At 41.2% G+C, this 21,027-nt stretch overlaps 1 protein-coding gene across 1 annotated transcript in view; it reads left to right on the forward strand.

Moving 5' to 3' along the window:
* The window catches only part of LOC143891119 (uncharacterized), a 222,512-nt gene that overhangs the window by 128,962 nt on the left and 72,523 nt on the right, over positions 1 to 21,027 (forward strand). The gene's annotated exons all lie outside the window — the stretch shown is intronic.

A 21,027-nucleotide genomic window follows, 5' to 3' on the forward strand; every position in this document is an offset into this window, starting at 1 on the left:
AAAACTCATTTGAGCAAAATTGAAAGTCTTATAGGAATCTAGTTTCATTTTTGAGCATTTATCCATGATGGTGGTTGACATGCGATACATTGTGATGGGAACACTTATCTCCCACACATTTTGGTTTTCTATGGGCCTATGCACTTTCTGCTTAGTGCCTTATCTTTGTATAAGTGGTTTGGGGATGTAGACATAAATGTTTGGACCATAAACCTTATGTGTCATGTTCCTCATGTCGAAACACGGTAGACTATCCATGAATGCTTTAAAATGTCATATCTTGCTCATGATTACCCATGTGTCATGTTCCTCATGTAGACATAAATGTTTGGACCATAAACCTTATGTGTCATGTTCCTCATGTCGAAACACGGTAGACTATCCATGAATGCTTTAAAATGTCATATCTTGCTCATGATTACCCATAGTGGTATGCTCTCACTTACATGAGCCATGGATGTCTCTCTCAGACATAGTCCTCTATAGTCAAATTTCACTTTTGTTTGATGTGTATACAACATCACATATGATAAGTACACTCATGTGGAGCCCCATTGCTCCATATGTGTTGTAATTTGGGTCTTGACTTATGCCTTCATGTTGAGATTTTCTCTTATGTATGTCAAGTTCCCTTGGCCTGAGCCTTAATGTCATCTCCTTGTTGGCTTTATACTTATCTTGGATGAACTCATGTGATTTCATCATTTCCAATGATAAGTATCATGTTCTAGAGTCTCAAAACTCTCTAGAACTCTCCTTCATAAGATAGTGCTTAAATTCATCATATCATTGCCTATGAAATTATTTCTTATCATGTGTTTTTGAAGATAAAAATATCCTTCATCGTGATAAGATCTTGTGGCTATACATTAACATTCATAGCTATAGCCACTCTGTATTGTCATGCCTTACATTATAGGCTTTACCAAAGGCTATGACAAATACTTAAAGAGAAAGCTGATGGCCTGAAGGACTTCAGTAGATTAATTTGCTCATAAGCAGACTTGTCTGTAGAAGAAAAGACCAATTCAGATAATTGGTCCATCACATCTTGTCTAAGGTGCTTATCTCCCTCCATCATGCCAAATGTAATAAGATAGTAGATGTACACAATTCTTCTGTCCAACTCGACATTCTTTCCACTGTGAAGGATGAGCAGAGACTAAGGCTCTATTTGGTTAGATGAGATTTTAGTGGAAGTAGTAGTCAACAAGGAGGTGACAAGGGTGGGATATGTGTAGACTTGTCTAGAGAAGATTAGAGAGAATTTTGGTAGTGTGTTTGGTTAGATGTCAAAGCATGTGGGAGAATGGAGGGGTGTCATTAACAAAATAAATAGTAGAAGAGAGAGAAAGAGAGAAAAAAGTAATGATTACATATGGCATATCATATTCTACTCTTCTCCCCTCTAAAATTTACCAAAAACAAGGTTTGGCATTGGAAAAGTAGGGGAGGAGACAATCCCGCCACATAGGCGCCACCTAAGCAAAAAGCTAATAATGATGTCTCTTCCATGTCTAGTAGTCTAATGGGATTTGAGCTAAAAAATGACAACCAAACAATATTTGGTATTTCATTTTCCTAGGAAATGCTCAGCCATCTTCCCTACTTTTTGCAACCAAACAGAGCCTAAGGAAATTGATGATGCATACCTATAGGCTGGCATGTGCATTTCCTAATTGCTCTTAAGGATGACCTTTTGATGAGGAAGAAGGATTTAAAGCAAGTACCCAATCTCTCAATCCGGGAAACATTTGTAAGGATGCTACCCTTACATGAAAGAAAGGATCAAACATTGATCTAGGCTCTTCTAAACATTCATCAGTAATGTTGTATCACAATCGTTTGAAGAAGAGTTCCGGAAAGATCAATTCGAGAGATTTTCAAATACCACTTTTATCATTTCAAGAGATATTAATTAAAATGTGGTATCAATCTTCCATCATTTGTTCATGTATATGGAGCTTTATAGTGTTTTATCTATATATACATGTTTCTTGGTTTCCATGGATATGTACCTCATTAGTTTGATTCTTATGTCCATGTGCTTATTAGACTGTACTCTCTTCATTGTCATATCTTAAGTCTAATAATCATCCATTCCTATTTAAATTGTAATTCTTGTTTGAATGGAAAAAAGATTTTGAATGGTTAAGGTGATTTCAAATCAAGGGCCTATGTGCATGGAAATCATATTCAGACTGGATGCACATAGTTAGGGAGAGCATACATTTTCATATGTGTAAATCTCTAAGGGTAAGCAACTTAAGATCTCTAAAAGTTATATTAAAGTCAGAGCAAATCCATGCTCTAGAAGAGACTTGTCTGCTTACTGTCCAGAGATCCCCTCATGAAGCAACTTGTGAACCTAAATGGTTGTCATAGATCTGAGCATATCCTTGCTTAGATAGATACTTACATGCTTAAAAAGTTGCTAATGGAACCAAACAGTTCAAATCATTCACCTTTGCCATCATAGTGTCCTATCACATAGGTTTCACCTAGGGCCTCTGACAAATTCATAAGGGGAGAGCAAAATGGTTTCTTATTCATGTTTATATAGACCATTGTGATGTGCTCACATGGTTTATTGCCCCCATACTTGTGCTAAACTTGCAAAATCTTAGATCAAAATAAATAAAAAACTGCTTATCATGCACTATACTTGATTTTTCCTTGTATATCTTTATGATAAGCATTATATGAGCTAAATGTCATATCATATACCCTATGTATAGCTTATTTAAACTATCATCTTGACACCCTACTTGCATATCCTTACCTTTTTTATGCTGCCTAAAGAGGGAGAGTTTTGGAAAGTGATTAGGTAGTCCAATTGTATATGCACCATACGCTTTACATTATCATTTTATACTTGTGCATATAATGAGGGGGAGCAATGGTCATTGTCATATCAATTAAATGCTCAATTGTATATTATCTTTGATATCTCCTGCCTCCTTATCAATTTGTTTGCCATCATAAAAAAAGGGGGAGAATTAAGCTCAAGGGTTCCCATGAGTTCAATCATTCACCTTACCTTTTTGTTTTGATGTTAGCAAACCCAAATTAATTAGCATTTATTGACTAATGTGTTGCTTTGACGTGTTGTGTTGCATACAGAAATTTCACATGCCATATTGCCATCACGCAACTCATACAAGACATGGCTTGATGATCCACACTTACAATGATCAAGAGCTTGCACTAACAGTGAAGACATCATTATTTGAAGATGTTCAAGTTAAAAAGCTCACGATGAAGATCCCAAAAGCTCCAAGCAAGTGTCAAGAAGAAGCTTGGAGATGAAACAACATGGTGACACATCATGCACCTTTCAACAAGCAATGAAGATTGGAGGGAGTCACAAGAGGCAAGACAAGTTGAAGATGTTCACTCACAAGTTGAAGAAGTCCAAGGAAGTGCAACAGGCATTCCAAGAAGACTCAATGGTATCATTTTTAGAATGTATTTAGAGTCCTCTTGATTTTATGTTAAATGCACTTTCAAAAGGTTTTCAAATGGTTTTCATACTTAACTTTTAATATCTTTGAAAACCATACACACACCCAAAAATGTGTTTGAAAACCTAGGACTTAAGCCCAAAGACCATGGCTCAAGAGCCCCTGAACCTTTAAAGTAAAAATGGAATTTTATACAGGGCCGGTCGACCGGGGTGTCCCGGGCAACCGCGGCAAGGTAGCTGGAAATCTAACAGTTGCCGGATATTGGAGGGCCGGTCGACCATGGTGATCCGGGCGACCGCAGAGGTGTTCCTGGAATGCTAGGAACAATCCGTCTTGGATTTGGGCGAGAGACCGCCAAGGGCCGGTCGACCGGGATAGGTTTTGTGAGCTGAATATTTTAGCAAACAGGTAGCCCTCGCCGGCCAACCGCCTTGGGACCGGTCGAATTCGACAGTAAGAAATTTGAAAATAAAAAAGTGTGCCTGATAGGGGTGGGCGACCGCTGTAGCCCGGTCGACTGCCTCGGTCTGGCAAACTAGCCGTTGGGGTTTTCGCAGGTTTACTTTTTCAACCAAGTATTTTACAGTTTTACCCCCAAACGGTCTTATTTTCAAATACACTATATATACACTATCTAAACCTATCTAAACAAGCTTTTGAACATTTTGAAAAGCTCATATCCCATCTTTTTGAGCTTTAACCTTCAAATCAAAAGCCAAAACCTCTTTGATCTTGCATTTGCACATTCTATCAAGAGGTACTCCATATGCTTTACATTTTATTCTTTCTTGAAGTGTTTGTGAGCTATAAAAGTTTGTAATCTGCCTATCAAGTGGCAAGAGAGTTCTTTTATTTTTTATTTTCTTCATTGTATTTGAAGGTCTTTTTTTCAGCCCGTTAACAAAGGCGAAGACATTGTGAGGGTCTACTCTTCGGCCCGTTAATAAAGGATAAGACATTGTAAGAGGGTGTGTCCCCTCGCAAGGCTTCGTGTGGAAAGGGTTTGTTCCCTTCGGAGTTGGAGGAGTTGGGTGTACGGCTCAGAGATTCGCCCTATTGAAGAATCTCATTGTTTTAGTGGAGCGTTCCAAAAAAGACACCTGAGGTTTGGAGGATTTCATATGTGATGATGATTGGGCCAGTTTCTTAGAAAGATGAACCCTTAAAAATTTAAATTTCCTTCCTAGTAGTTGAATACTATCCTTGTCAAGAAATGTTTATCTGAACACCTGTCAAAGAAAAAATCCCACTTCCCAATTTTCAGTATCTAAGAGAGCCATTGTTCTAGATTACCAGTTCCAGGTAGTTAGATCAAGGTTTCAGTTATCAAAATCCCCAGAAGAGAAGACCAACAGTCTCTTTGCGAAAAATCTTGTTGAAGCTTCCTAAAAGCGTTCCTAAACCATTCTCGTTAGTCATGCTTCTTCATTCCTAAGGTTTGTCGTCTAGTCATTCATCAAATTCTTAGTTTCCAATATCTTCATTGGGCACGATCTCTATTATCCCCGATTTCATCATTCACTGGTTTCAAGAAACTAAAGTTCATCAAATTCAACTTCACATCGAATTCAAGTTCATGAAAAATCTCCAAATTCTCCATCGTCAAAGTCATCAATTAATCAACAATTGATCAATCAAGCAGTCTGAATTTGATCTCCCGTCTCGCTTGCAGACAGGTTAATTATCTTGACCCAGGCTCGCTCGCTGCCAGGTCAATCCCTTAGCTTTCCGTCTCATTCGCAGACAAGCTAATCCCTTCCAACCTTCTGTCTCGCTTGCAGACAGTTCAATCATCTTGACCCAGGCTCACTCGCAGCCAGGTCAATCCCTTAGCTTTCCGTCTCATTAGCAGACAAGCTAATTCCTTCTAACCTTCCGTCTCGCTCCCAGACAGGTCAATCCTCTTTGATTCCCGTCTCGCTGACCCTCCATCCCGCTGGCCGTGTCTCATTCACTGACAGGTCAAATACGCAGATAGGTCAATTTCGCAGACAAATCAAATTATCTTTAGCTCCCGTCCCGCTGACCCTGTTTCATTCGCAGACAAGCTAATTCCTTCTGACCTTCCGTCTCACTCTTAGACAGGTCAATATTCTCGATCCCAGGCTCACTCATAGCCAAGTCGATCCTTTAGCCATGAGTCTCGCTCGCAGATAGGCTAAATCCTTCCGATCTCCTGTCTCGCTCGTAAACAAGTTAAATCTCTCTGAGCTGAGCCTGTACAGCTAAGGTGTCTCATTCTCTTCAAGTCCATACAACTATGGTCTCTTATTCTCTCTGAACATCATATAAATGTGATGTCTCATTTCCTTGGAATCCGTATAAATACAGTATTTCATTCTCTTTGGGTCCATTTGAAAATGGTCTCTTAATTCTCTTTAAGCATCATACAAATAGGAAGTCTCATTTCCTTGGAATCCGTATAAATACGGTGTTACATTCTCTCTGAGTCCATTCAAAAATGGTCTCTTAATTCTCTTTGAGCATCATACAAATGTGATGTCTCATTTCCTTGGAATCCATATAAATACGGTATTTCATTCTCTCCGAGTCCATACCACTATGGTCCCTTATTCTCTTTGAGCATCATATAAATATGATGTCTCATATCCTTGGAATCCGTATAAATACTGTATTTCATTCTCTCTGAGTCCATTTAAAAATGGTCTCTTATTCTCTTTGAGCATCATACAAATGTGATGCCCCATTTCCTTGGAATCCGTATAAATATGGTATTTCATTCTCTTCGAGTCCATACAACTATGGTTCCTTATTCTCTTTGAGCATCATACAAATATGATGTCTCATTTCCTTGGAATCCATATAAATACGGTATTTCATTCTCTCTGAGTCCATTCGAAAATGGTCTCTTAATTCTCTTTGAGCATCATACAAATAGGATGTCTCATTTCCTTGGAATCCGTATAAATACGGTGTTTTATTATTTCTAAATTCATTCAAAAATGGTCTCTTATTCTGTTTGGGTATCATATGAATATAATGTCTCATTTTCCTGGGATTTGTACAAATACAGTCCTTCATTCTCTCTGAATCCCTTCAAAAGTGGAATCTCATTTTCCCAATGCCTGTTTGAAAACGACACTGCATCCTGATTATCTTTCATTATAAGTTGCACAATCTTTGCTCTTGGATTGAATTCATTTCTCTGTTATTCTGGACTACCAACTCATGGTGGTTAGAGTAAATGATCTTGATTATGTTCTAGGACTTCATCTAGGGTCTTGAATTAGGTTAGGTTGCATTGTCTAGTGAATCCTTTGTTGATTAATGCTACGCAAAATGGTTCTGTCACTTTTGCTTAAGTATTCGATGACTAGGTCATCTTTACCAAAGAGGGGCATCTGTAGACACCCCCATTTTGCTACAATTTAAAAAGTAAAAGATTCGGTACTTTGTCAAGTCTCGAGTCCATATTCCGTAATAGATTAGGCATCCATGCATTCTAGGGTAGATTTCATCTTATTTTAGGTGTTTGGAAGTTGATTCGCAATCCTAAAGGTTTCTAGGGTGTTCCAAGGGTATCTGGAAGATGAAAGTTCAAGTTTCCAAGCAAGTTAAAAAACCTGCTACTTGTAGAATTTTCAGGGTTACCCTCATTTTTCCCCATTTTTGCACTACAGGGGTGTTTTAGTCATTCCCGATGTGTCCCGTTTGACCCCTGAGATGTGTCTGAGAAATCTTGAGCGATTCCATGAATTTTGAAAAAGCTGCTATTTTAGAATCTCAAGGTATTTCCCATTTTGTGTAACTTGGGGTTGTGTTGGTCATTTCTGGTGTCCATAAATATTATCACTAAGGTATGACTGAAAAATCCTCAAAAATTTCAAGTATTTTAAGAAACCTGCTATTTTTAGAAACTCATAGGGCATTTATATTTTTATAATCTTATAGATATTTCGACCATTTCCTATATATCCAAAATAATCCTGAGGGTATGGCTGAGAAATCATGAGTAATTTCATAAGTTTTGGAAGACCTGCTAAATTTGGATTTCTCAAGGTTTCCCTTATTCTTGCTCTCTAGGGGTATTTTGGTCTTTTTCAATATATTTCATTTGACCTCTAGGGTGTGTCTAAGGAATCTTATATCATTTCATTAATTTTGGAAAGCCTTCTAAATTTAGAGTTTCTCAGGGGTTTCGCTTGACTTGGAAATTTTATATGTCAAAGGCATTTTGGGTATTTTCAGGGGGTACTAAATGATCCTGTTTGATATTGCCCACCAAAAGGGCTCAATTTTAAAAGTTTCTATTTTTGAAGTTTGACCACAAAGACTTTCCATTTTTAACTTTCCCCTTTCAGGGGTGAACCAATTTGAGGGTATTTTAGTCGCATTTGGATGTGTAATGCTCAAATAGGGGTATTATGGTTCGAAAAATTATTTTTTCTAAAGAGGATGGTTCAACCATATGTCGATGGTGCATCATAAATGTCATATGGGTTGGGTTCATTAACAAAAATTTAAAATTTAAAGGATTTTATTGAATTTTCATTAAAAAAAACTCAAAATACATGTCATAAGGCCCATTGGGCTAAAGCCAACAAAGTGGGGGTCCATGTAGGTCGGCCACATAAGTGAGTGTCCCACATGAGGAGGCCACATGCAAAAACGTCCAACATGGGATGAGGTGGTTGGTGACATTATATTTTTTTTGAAAAGATAATAAAGAAAGGAAAAGTTATAATTAGAAATGATTTGTATGATCAGGTTACTAAAACAGCCATAACTTTTTACCTTCTACTCCAAGAAATTTGTTAATATACTTGTTTCGAAAGTCTCGAAAAGATTTACAACTTTCTATTTTATGACTTTTTCTGAATCGGCCTCTAAATTGGTCAAACATGACCTCCTACGTCGGACAACCCTTTTTGGACGAAAATCATTCATAAAAGCTAGTTTCCTATGTGAGAAGGCTTCTAGATTGACCTTGAAGGATCTCCATTGTGTAATTTAGCATTGCTTAGCTTGCAAGAAACAATGTTTAGAAATAAGTTCAATATGAAAATCAAAGAATGAGAAAGTCAAAGTACAAATTGGAAGCTAACTACAGGTAGGAGTCCTCACATTGGAAACTTCCAAATCCAATCTAACCCTAACTTTTTCTATAAAAACAAAGCAAGCACAACCTTTGGCTTCTCTCTAGAAATTTTCATCCCTCTCTCTCATTTATCTTGGAATTTGTTTCATTATTTTGTGTGCTTTGGTGTTCATCTCTATCACTTGGTTCTATACAAAGTGCTTTCATATATTCAACATTGGAGGCTATTCGAGGATTTCTTTGCGATTAAAAGGGTAAGTCAAAGCGTATATCTAAGGATTACTTACCCTAGAGATAAGGAGAGCTAGCAATGTTGGTCTTCCAAAACCCTCTTTCATGTTGTTTAAACTAGAAGCATGCAAGGATTGAATTTGTGATTTTCTTTGAAAAGCTATGAAGATGAAATTGTTTGCATGTGAAATTTTGAGGAGGTGAGATCAGGTTTAGGTTATTTCATAATCTAAAATTTGTTCTGGAAAATCTATTTTTTAATATTAAAATCCAATTTTTGAAATTAAGAGTTTTAAATCCACTTTACAAAGCAACTTTAATAAGCCTTTGAAATTTCTTGAATTTTTCAACCTCTGAGTCGTTTGTAAATTAAAGAGCATAGAAATCTGGAATTTCCAGAAATTTTGACTTAGTTTTGACCATGATTTGACCTTTTGAACTTTACCCTCAAAGGGGTAAAATTTCAAATATCAATTTAAAAAGATGTCAAAACAGATAAAAAATTAATAAAAATTTAAACATAATAGACTTTTAAGGTTTTAGAACAGTACGAATTTTTTGAAGAATTTTGGATTTAATTGAAAGGGCTTAACAAGTTTGTTTAATCCTAGAGGTATTTTTGGAAAAAACTAATTTTCATAAAATATATAAAGTTTTCAGAGATGAAATTTAGATGAGAAGTAACTAAGACTTAATCTAATCTCCTGTGAATTTTTTAAGATTTTTGGTTGCTGTTAGATACTTGTTTATGATTCTTTTATGCCAAATCAAGCATGCCATATTAAATTGGAACAAATAGTAAATTGTAATGAAAAATTCTAGAAATATTTAATTAAGAGTTACTACTAGAATTACATGTTTTCATGAAGTTTGGATTGATTTTCATAGATTGACTATGTGTTTCGTTGTAAATTCATAATCTGGACAGATACTTTTAAAATCCAAATTTGATAGTAACTCATCTTTAAAATTCATACAACTTTTACAGTAATCCTTTCTAGTCCAGAGAAATTTACTGTAAAAATTGAAACTTATTTCAATTAGATTTGCTATGCGTTACTGTGTAAATCTATAATTTAGACAGAACTCTTCAACATTGGAAGATTGATAGCAAAACATATTTATAATCCATGAAACTTTTACAGTAATCTTCTCTAATTAAGAGAAATACTATAAATATTTCAGCTTAATCCGAATAGATTTGCTATAAGTTGATGTGTAAATCTCTAATCTGAACTGAATTTCTTTAAAATACTTAAGAAAATCAAAATAAATTCGAATTGCTATTAAAATTTTCAAATTTTTTTTTAATGCTCTATCATGTATTCAATCTTTAAACTATTGAAATAGAAACTTTAGGAGTCATTGATTTCCTCTGTTAATTTGCAATACTATGATAGTTTAATCGCCAAGATTGCGTTCATAATCGTATCTTAATTGCGATCAATCCTTAATAATTTGAGCATTTAAGTTATAGTATGTTGTTGGCTTCGAGGTCCACTGTCAATGAAAATCCTAAAAAATATGCCAGGCAATAACATACTATAACTTACGTGTTAAATTATATAAGGGTGAAAAGCACGATTCCCTTTCATGAATGCAACTCAAGGCTGAAATTTGCCAAGCCCTAGAGTCTTTAGTATTTCTTAGATGTTAGGAATCGAAAATCTTTAAAAAAGTGAAAATTATTAACTTAATAAATTAAGATCATTTGATCCATGCTTTTGGAACTGTTGGATAACGGTATCTCTTCGTAAAGACCTTTAGAACCAATTAGGAACACTTACGTCATGTTCTAGGTTTTAGGATGTCCTAAAGTTAGGGAGTTCAGTCTCATCACGACCGATTACTATTATTAGCAATTGAGTCATAGATCTAGTTACACTAGTTACTCCTTTTTTCCATAGGGCAAGCCTAGTTACCTAGGATGTAAGTTCACCTGCATTAGTCTAAGGGATGTCTTGAACTTAGATAGGACCATATAGCATCTTAGATGGAGTCCTAGGATAATAAAATCTACTCAACTTGAACTAAATAATTTCTCTTAAACTGTTGAAACAGTCCTTGCAGTCTAGATTGGTGTCCTAGATGTCTTAGGCATGTAGCTTAGTTCAGGCACCGAACTACGATCGACTCTGATTCCAATGAGGCTTGGATACGTAGGCAGTTTTGGATGTTTTGAAAGGTATACCGAGCACGAGTCGGCCCACCACAAATGGTGGGATTTTATATATTAGTTTTTTCTAAATTCTTAACTAAATTAATTAAAATATATAAGATTTCCCTCAAATTCGAATTTTAGGAGATCATTCACTTAGATTGAATCTAAACAAATTAAGAAAATCAAGATACACATTAGGGAATACATTGAAATTAGATTTTAGGATGCATGTCACAAAATTCGCACATTAATAAAGAGTTAAATGAGCCATTTAAAAGAAATTCAAGAGAGTTAACTTTTGGAATTGAAGACGGGATTATCGGGCAAGAATGGTGCTTGTGGTTGTAACTCCCGATACCTTCAATTCTCGTAATCAGGTAACGAATCTAGATTTCTGGTCATTTATGGGTCCTACATCTCTCATCTAGGTGGCGACTCTATCATTATCTTTTGCGTGAAGTTCAAATTGCTTTAGTAATCCCAAGTTTACGGAAAGGACGATTTAAATGAATAATAAAAGGCACGCGCCAACCGCGTGAGTACGAGAGACCAAGAGAAAGGGAGGTGGGCCGCGCCGCCTCTCTCACGGGATCAGGTCCCACAACAGGGTTCACATCTTCTACAAATGAGAACGTTGCTTGGAGTTTCTTACTCGATTTAGCTGAGAAAACACGTGAGTGGGAATCCACTCAAGAAAGCGAGAGAGTCACCTCAAGTAAGGGGTTCCTTATTGAGGTGCTGTGGCCAAGGAGGCCCAATTAGATAGTCTTATCAAAAGGTTAGAGGCTATAGTTGTTAAGGGACCCGCACAAGTAAATCAAATCACACAAAGTGTCCCCATGTGTAATTGGTTCCAAGCCAAGGACCATGTCGTGGATGAATGCCCAAATGTTTCAAAGTTTGGTAATTCTATTGAAAATGTGAGTGCTATGTTTTCCAATGATCCATATAGTAGTACTTACAATCCGGGATGGAGAAATCATCCCAATTTCTCTTGGAGCCAAGTGGGCTACCAAGGTGGGCCTACCAATTTCCAAGGCTAAGGCCAATTCGGCCAACCAAGGCCCACCTTCACTCCCCCTTATGTTCGGCCACCCCCTCACCTCCTACTTTTGAAAATTCGGTTTTAAATAATGTTCCAAATCAGCAACCTCCGGATTTTCAGAAACAAGGGGAGTCGGCCCACACAGCTTCCTTAGAGAAAACTGTGGAACTTCTCATGAGTACCTTCATGACAAGCCAACGTAACATGGAGAAGCAAATTTCTCAACTCGCTACGGCTTTGCAAGAGAGGGAAAAGGGGAAGATGCCAAGCTAACCCATTCCTAACCTAAGGAATGTGCCCTTGAATGTGAATCACCAACAGCCGCCTAAGCAGTTGAATTCCATTCAACCAGTTGTAGCGTAGCAGGAGTCCTCCGATCACTGCAATGATGTATTTGCTTTAAGGAGTGGGAGAGGATATCAAAGGGAGGAGGTCAGATCCGAACCTTCTAAGGATGCTCAAGAACCTCCAATTAAGGTAAGGGAGGAGTCCTCCTCCATTGGCTCAGAAGAAGAGCCAGAATAGGTAAGTACAGAGCAGGCAGTTTCTCCGCCTGAAAAAGAATATGTGCCAAAGGCTCCTTTTCCCAGGAGACTTGCTAATACTAAGAAGGAGGCTGCTACGGAGAAAATTTTAAATATGTTTAAAGAAGTACACATTAATATTCCATTGTTAGATGCGATTTCCCAAGTCCCGACTTATGCCAAAGTTTTAGAAGACTTGTACACTCAAAAGAGCAAGTCTAATGTACCCAAGAAGGCATTCTTGGCTGCAAACATTAGTTCCATCTTATCTCAACATGTGGTGGCTAAGTACAAGGACCCGGGATGTCCTACCATTGCATGAACTATTGGAAATACTCCTATTAATCATGCTCTTTTAGATTTAGGGGCTAGTGTGAATTTATTACCTTTTTCTGTTTTTAAACAATTAGGATTAGGAGACCTCAAACCTACCACCATCACTCTCCAGTTGGCGGATAGATCAGTGAAGAAACCCAAAGGGATGGTTGAGGATGTCCTAGTTAAAGTAGGAGAGTTCTTATTTCCTGTAGATTTCATTGTGCTAGAAAATGAGCCCATTGCTAATATCAAGGATCAAACTGCTATCATTCTTGGTAGGACTGCTTTTGTGTCTTTGAATAAAAAAGAAAGAAGGGGGTCAATTTAGGCTCCTTCCCTTCCACTGCATAGCTGCGCTAGCAGGTACTACAAGCCCTCTGCCCCACGCATCTAACCAGCTCGTGTGGTTCACCGGTTCCACCGAAAACTCTCATTTGTTGAAGCGGAGCATAGTGCACTTTAGACACTGAGCAAGAAACATCTCTTCTTTCGTTTCAGTTTATTCACTGATCTGAAACTTAGCACTTGTTTTCTTATTGATTCAAGGGGCAGCGGCGTTCTTGAATGAAGTTTATCCGAACCGAATTAGCACTTCTCAGATCAGGCTAGGCCTCTCTAGCGGAGCTGGGCGCCGGGGCCCTGGATGCGCTAGCAATCGGCACATAGGGGAGTGGTTGCCCGGGTTTATCGGCCTGGTATCCTGCACCTCGCATTCATGATATCTACATTCAACTGTGCCCCAGAGACACGGTCGAAGCATGCCCGCCCAGTGTGCTTCTTTCACGACATGCTCTGGTCCTGGGGTGCTTCCTGTGGTCTTCTAGCGCTAGAAGAAGTCGTGTCCGTCCCGGACATCTGCAACGTCCTCCCATGCCTTTTTTATAGAAATATGGGACAAACTGAAGGAAAAGACTGACCCATTCGGTGACTTTTGCGGTCGCCCTCATTGAACCGACTTGGATCTGAACTACGATTCAGATAAAGTCTTACCGAAATAGGATTTCCTTTTTGTGCCACATGCGCTTAGACTTTACTTTTTCCCCTTGATTCCCGGGCCAATATTGGTTCTCGAAGGTCTTCGTTTCCGTGTAGAAGCAAACTCTCCAAATTTTTGACCAACCTTTCCTTTAGTGATCTTACAACGAACATGAGTTTTTCCATTGTAAATGAGTACGGAGCAATCAACGAATTTCGGCGAAATAGAAGATCTACGTGACCAAATTTTCCTGCTAAAAAGCTTTTATTTTTTATTCTGAATTCGATATAGGAATGCATCAACAAAACTGCCCTTCCATATAGATCGTCGTGGCATGAACTAATTTCTGCGTTTCCCCACCCCCACTACTGCCCGAAATCCAGCTTTGGTGGCTTCTCCCAAGGTGACACCGAACGTCTACCTCCTCTCGTGCACCCCTCACCTCCTCCATGAGGATGATCCACCGGATTCATTGCAACACCACGAACAATGGGGCGTCTGCCTAACCACCAGCTTTGTCCTGCTTTTCTAAGCTTACGTGTACCATGGCTGGGATTGGAAACTATACCAATAGTAGATCGGCATCGGGAATCAATGAGTTTTTCAACACCCAAAGGTACCCCCGCACAAGACATTGTGGTGCTGGTTCCTTCATTATTTTAGCAAAAGGTCCTGCGGCTCGAGCCAGCTTTGCGCCTCGACCTGGATTACATTCAATATCATGTACCCATGTTCCTATACGTATATCGCCTAATGGTATGCAATTTCCTACTTGAGAATTTAGATCAAGTATCTCGTATCTATAAGCAGGGGGCATGGCCAAGAAGCAGCCAGCTGACTGCCCCCTTCAACCCGGCCTTTATTCGCTGTGCGAACAAGGACTTGGAACCGAAGGTATGTATGGGCATTCTGGGCAGGTCGCACGAAGCCACTGGTCGAAGGTTTGGAGCAATCGCAATTCATCACCATCTTGCCCGCTTCCAATTGATGACTGGCTAATATATAAGTGTTGACCTAAGCCCCTTGGGGCTCGGCTCCCGAACCGTACGTTACCTGCCTCATACGTCTCTTCCTAAGAACTTGAAGCCCCCCTCTCTCCAAATTATATCTATATAATCTATTATATATAAGACAAGACAAAAAAACACCTTAGAAAAAAGTCTGAGCCCTCCTAGGGCTATTAGAGAAGCAGCTTCGTTCCTTGACTTCTTTGCTCAGTCAAGCTTCCTTGTTCCTTAGTGTAGTCTCGGTCCATAGTTTAAGACTCCGGTCCTTAGCCTAGTCTATATCCACAGCTGACGTGACTCCGTACCGACGCCTTTCCCTTTCTAGACGGCTAAGTGACTCTGTAACCTTAGGTTTTCCCCTTTGTAGAATAGCTAAGCCAGTTCCTTAGTTTCACTTACCTTCAACCAACTAAGCTATTTCATAACCAACATCTCACTTTCTTCGACTAAGTTCTTCCATAACCTTAGCCTCGGCTCGACTAAGTGACTTCGTAACCTAAACGTATTTTTTTTTTGTACTTTTTCAGGTCTAACCTTCGCCGGGCTTTTGTCCCTTCGCCTATAGGTGGCGGCTTGGCTTCGCTATCTCTCATGACTTGGTATAAAGATCTCTCCATGTAGTCGTCGGCCTTCCCACCAGAATGCCTCTGTAGTCGTAGTCTTGTAGTCGGCATAAACGCCGCCTATTAGTTAGTTTACATGACCAAGTTAACCAAGCCTAACCAGCAAGTGAACTTCACTCAAGACTCATAAGGGCATGTGTAGACACCCCGATTTTGCTACGCTTTAAAAAGCAAAAGATTCGGTAGTATCATCGAGTTTTGAATCCGTATTCAACATTAGATTAGGCATCCATGCATTTTAGGGTAGATTTCATTTCATTATGAGAGTTTTGAAGTTGATTCGCAATCCTGAAGGTCTCTAGGGGGTTCCTTTGGCCTCTGAAAGATGAAAGTTCAAGTTTCCATGCAAATGAAAAAACCTGCTATTTTTAGAATTTTCAGGGTTTCCCTCATTTTTGCCTATTTTGCACTGCAGGGGTATTTTGGTCATTCCCGATGTGTCTCGTTTCACCCCCGAGTTATATTTGAGAAATCTTGAGTGATTTTAGAAATTTTGAAAAAGCTGCTATTTTTAGAAACTCATGGGGCTTCCACATTTTCATCATCTTATGGATATTTCAATCATTTCTCATATGTCCAAAACCATCTCGAGGGTACGGCTGATGGATTATGAGTAATTTCATAAGTTTTCGGAAACCTGCTAAATTTAGATCTCTCAAGATTTTCTCTTAGTCTTGCACTTCGGGGCTATTTTAGACATTTCCAAACATATCATATTTGGTCTCTAAGTTGTGTCTAAGAAATCTTGAGTCCGTTCATAAAATTTTGAAAATCTGCTATTTTTAGAATTTCTCAGGGTTTTCCCTAGTCTCGCCAAATTCTAGCACCCCGGGGTAATTTGGTCTTTTCCTGTGTATTTCTTTTGATCCCCGAAATATGTCTGAGAGATTATGAATGATTTCCTGAATTTTGAAAAACCTGGTAAATTTAGAATTTCTCAGGAGTTTCGCTTAATTTGGAAGTGTTGAGGGCATTTTGGGTATTTTCAGGGGATACCAAATGCTTCTGTTTAATATTGCTCACCGAAAGGACCCAATTTTAAAAGTTTCTATTTTTGAAGTTTAACCACAAAGACTTTTTATTTTTTATTTTTCCCTTTAAGGGTGAACCAATTTGAGGGTATTTTGGTCGCATTTGGATGTCTAACAGTCAAGTAGGGGCATTTTGGTCCGAAAAGTTATTTCCCAACAAAGATGGTCTGATCATGTATGAGGGATGCACCATAAATGTCAAATGGGTTGGGTCCATATATAGAATGTTGAATTTATAAAGATTTTATTGATTTTTTACGGAAAAACCCGAAACCCGTGTGAAATGGCCCATTGGGCTAAAGCCCGCAAAGATGGAGCTAATGTGGGTTCACCCATATGGGTCAACCACCATGGTGGGCGGCCCACATGGTTGACCCACATGAGTTGAGCACCCAACCTTGATGATGTCACAATGGTGACATCATATTTGTTAAAAGAAAAATAAAAAGAATAAAAAATGAAAAGAAGGAAAGAAGGAAAAGAGGAATGATTGCTTAAGAAGGTTTTCTTCCAAAGAAGCAATGTGGAATGAGAATAACATGTCTTGATTGACAAGAAATTAAGATTGGAATCAAATCCAATTTGGAAACAAGAAAGAAAGAAAGCAAGAAGGGAAAATTGGAAACAAGCCAAAAAGGAAGCTCTCACATTGAAAATTACCATTTCTCTCTTAACCCTAACTTTTTTTGTATAAAAATCAAAGCAAACAATCCAAAAAAGAAAAAAAAATCCAAATTCGTCCATTTTCCAGATGCGAGGGGAACTGTTTAAGCCTGGCTGGAGGATAGGTGTTGAGGACAGCGTTCTTGCGAATCCCCGGGTTGAGGTGGAGCTAGGGGTGACAACTGCCCTTCCTTGTGACGAGGCTGAGCTGAAGGGCTATGATCGTAGGGCCCTGGGGGCTCAGTATTTTCAATCAACTTCCTGCGTAAGTAATGGGTTGATGGTATTTTCTCTCCTCGCTGTCTTCGAGATTGCATGTTGGAATTTTCCTGATAACTTGCCTTTCGCAGTCCCAAAGTTATGCCAGGAGGATGGTGCAGTACCTTCTTGAGGATGAGGCTGAGATAAGTGCTGTGGGGGAGCTGAACCGGCAGTTACGCGAGGAATTGGGCAGAGCCCGGGCGGAGAGAGCGACCTTTGATGACACTGTTGCTCAACTCCGGGAAGATCTTCGGGTAACTGTGGAGGGGAGGAGTCGTGCGTCGGACAAGTTGGCGCTGGCCCGGCGAACTCATGCCCGGGAATTGGCGAAGGCACGGGAGGAATGGCGCGACTCTGCGGAGTTTTTTAAGGCTGCGGCTGCATTCAGCGTGGATATTGAGATTGATGCGTTTGCTGAATGCCGGCGGCGCGTTCAAGAGGTCGATCCCTCCTTCTCTCTTGATAAGCTGATGCATGAGTCTGAGGTCGATCCTTTGCCGGCACCGGCGGAGGTGGCGGAGCCGGTAGGAGAGGAGGTGGCCGCCCCGGTGGATCGCGTAGTTGCCGAGACTTCCGAGGGGGGCCCAGTGATGTTGTGAATGCCTCGGGGGGCTTGCTCTTTTCTTTCAATGTTCCTGGTTATTTGGTCTGTAATAACTTTCGAACTACCTATTTTTTGTTGTTTGTTGTGTAACCGTATTGACATCTTTGCATATACACGATGTGCCGCGAGGTTTTCGAGGTCCTCAGGCCTTTGCGAATTGTGTTGGTGAGAGTATTCTTAGTGCACCCCGTAGGGCGTCTGTTTATGGGAGGACTATCTTCCCCTCGAATGATCAGTTCGGGGTTAATGGGTCCCGCCTGCCCTTAAAGGGGGAGGTCTTTTTTTCATGGGGAGCGTTTTAGGGTATTCTCGGGGGGATCGGCCCCGATGTTACCTCTGTCTCACTCCCTGTTTTCTTTCGGGTCCCTCACTTATCGTGGGCCGAAAAGTGGAGATGTACGCTGCTTTTGTAGAAGTGCTTTTCCATTAATTTGTTGACAAGAATACATCTTTGCTTCTAGAACACAAAAAGGAAACCAAAACACTTGTCATATTTTTAAAAGAAAGGCACGGAACTTACCCTGTCATTTTACTGATAGAACTTTCGGAGGTTGTCCATGCTCCAACTGCAAGGGACCGGGGTCCCATCGAGGCGTTCTAGTTGGTAGGCCCCGGGTCGAAGTGCTCGAACAACTTTGTACGGTCCTTCCCATTTGGGTGCGAGCTTACCCGTGTTGCGGGGGTCTGATACCTCTGCACGCCGTAGCACCAGATCTCCGGGCTTTACCGAACGCTTTTTTACCCGTGCATTGTAGTATCGTGCCACCTTTTGCTGGTAGGAGGCGGTTCGGAGGAGGGCTTGCTCTCTTTTCTCCAGCACGAGATCGTGGTTGTTCCAGAGGAGTTCGGAATTTCCCTGCTCGTCGTAATTCACGGTGCGGAAGATGGGGAGGCCAATTTCTAGCGGAATGACCGCTTCGGTCCCAAAGGTTAAGCTAAAAGGGGATTCCCCAGTTGCGGTCCGTGGTGTTGTTCGATAGGCCCAGAGGACGCTAGGGAGTGCGTCCAGCCAGTTTTTTCCGGCTTCTCCCAATCTCTTCTTGAGACTTTGTAGCAAAATCCTGTTGGTTACCTCGACCTGCCCGTTGGCTTGCGGGTGTGCTACGGAGGCGAAACGGTGTTCGATGCTTAGGCTATCACAGAATCTGCCAAATTCGGCGCTTGCGAACTGGGGACCGTTGTCTGTTACAAGGGTCTTTGGAATGCCGAAACGGCAAACGACGTCGTGATAGAAGAACTTCTCCGTCGCTTTGGAATTGGGTTTCACCACGGCTTTGACCTCAACCCATTTGGTGAAGTAGTCGATGGCGACGTATAACATCGTATGCCCCCCGGGGGCCTTGGGGAATGGTCCGAGTAGATCCATGCCCCACATGGCGAAAGGCAGGGGTCCTGCTATCGCGGTGTACGGTGTAGCCGGTTGGTGGGGGGTGGTTGCGTACCTTTGGCATGGGCTGCATTTTTTACGAATTCCTTGGAGTCCCTAAGGACCGTGGGCCAGAAGTAGCCGTGCCTTACGATTTTCTGGGCTAGGGTCCTGCCACCTCCATGGTCTCCGCAGATCCCTTCATGTACTTCTCGTAGCGCGTAGTCTGATTCGGAGGGCACCAGGCACCGGAGGTACGGCCATGTGTACGACCGTTTGTAGAGCCTGTGCCCGTGGACCACGTAATGGGCGGCTCTTGCGGTTAGGCGCCGGGCTTCCAGCTTATCTGCGGGTAGTATACCGTTTTTTAGGTATTGTATGATGGGGTCCATCCAGTTTGGCCCCGGTGGAATCTCCAGAACTTGCATCTCGTCGATGCTGGGGTGGGGCAGGATTTCTGTGAGCACGGTGCCGAAGTCATGGGTTTCTTCGGCTGCCATTCTTGATAATGCATCCGCTCGGTTGTTCATGTCTCGCGGCACCTGGAGGATCTCTACCTCTCCCATTCCCTACAGTTTTTCCTTTACCTTGTGGAGGTATCTTTTCATTCTGGGGCCCTTGGCTTCGTATGTTCCGTTTACCTGGTTAACGACAAGCTGTGAGTCACTATAGACTTTTAACTTGCCCGCGCAGCTCCGCGGCTAGACTTAGTCCTGCTAGTAAGGCTTCGTATTCGGCCTCGTTATTGGAGGCTTTGAAATCCAACCTGAGGGCATATTCCAGTGTGAACTCTTCCGGGCCGTGGAGGACCACTCCCGCTCCGTGTCCTTTATTGCCGGCGGAGCCATCAACGTGCAGGATCCAAGGGGTTTCGCTGTTCTGTGCCGAGGGGTCTTGCATCCCGTCGTCGCAAACCGTGTGTGCAGTGAGGCCCTCGCTGCTCTCCATTGTTGCTGGCTCTTCGGCCGGGGCCGTGAATTGCACTATGAAGTCAGCGAGGGCTTGAGATTTGATAGCCGGCCTTGGGCGGACTTGTATGTCGAACTCGCCCAGCTCGACGGCCCAACTTACCATCCTACCCGAGGTCTCTGGTTTTTGGAGAATCTTCCTGAGGGGCTGATCGGTTAGCAGGACTATGGGGTGGGCCTGGAAGTAGGGGCGGAGCTTTCGAGCGGCACTGACGACTGCGAGGGCGAATTTCTCTATGTTCGAATATCGAATTTCCGCACCGTGGAGAGTCTTGCTCACGTAGTACACAGGGTGTTCCTTTTTGTCGCTTTGTTTGGCCAACACCGCGCTTACTGTCGTGGGGCTGACGGCCAGATATAAAAATAGCTCTTCCCCCAACTCGGGTTTGGCGAGTACGGGCGGTGTCTGGAGGTATTGCTTCAGAGAGTCGAAGGCCTCTTGGCAGGCCGGGGTCCATTCGAATTCCCGTATGTTTTTTAATTGTTTGAAGAAGGGTTGGCACTTCTCTGCTGATTTGGGCATGAATCGGCCGAGGGCCGTGATTCGCCCTGCGAGCCTCTGTACTTCTACTGCTGTTGTCGGGGGTTCCATGTCTAGGATGGCCTGGATTTTTTCTGGGTTGGCCTCGATCCCTCTTTGGCTGACCATGAACCCCAAGAACTTTCCGGAAGTTACCCCAAAGGCGCATTTCGCGGGGTTCAGCTTCATTCGAGCTCGTCGTA

This window comes from Tasmannia lanceolata, unplaced genomic scaffold (assembly GCF_043159265.1).
Source record: "Tasmannia lanceolata isolate RefF3 unplaced genomic scaffold, GAP_Taslan_0.1 ptg000013l, whole genome shotgun sequence".
In the NCBI taxonomy this organism is placed as follows: Eukaryota; Viridiplantae; Streptophyta; class Magnoliopsida; order Canellales; family Winteraceae; genus Tasmannia; species Tasmannia lanceolata.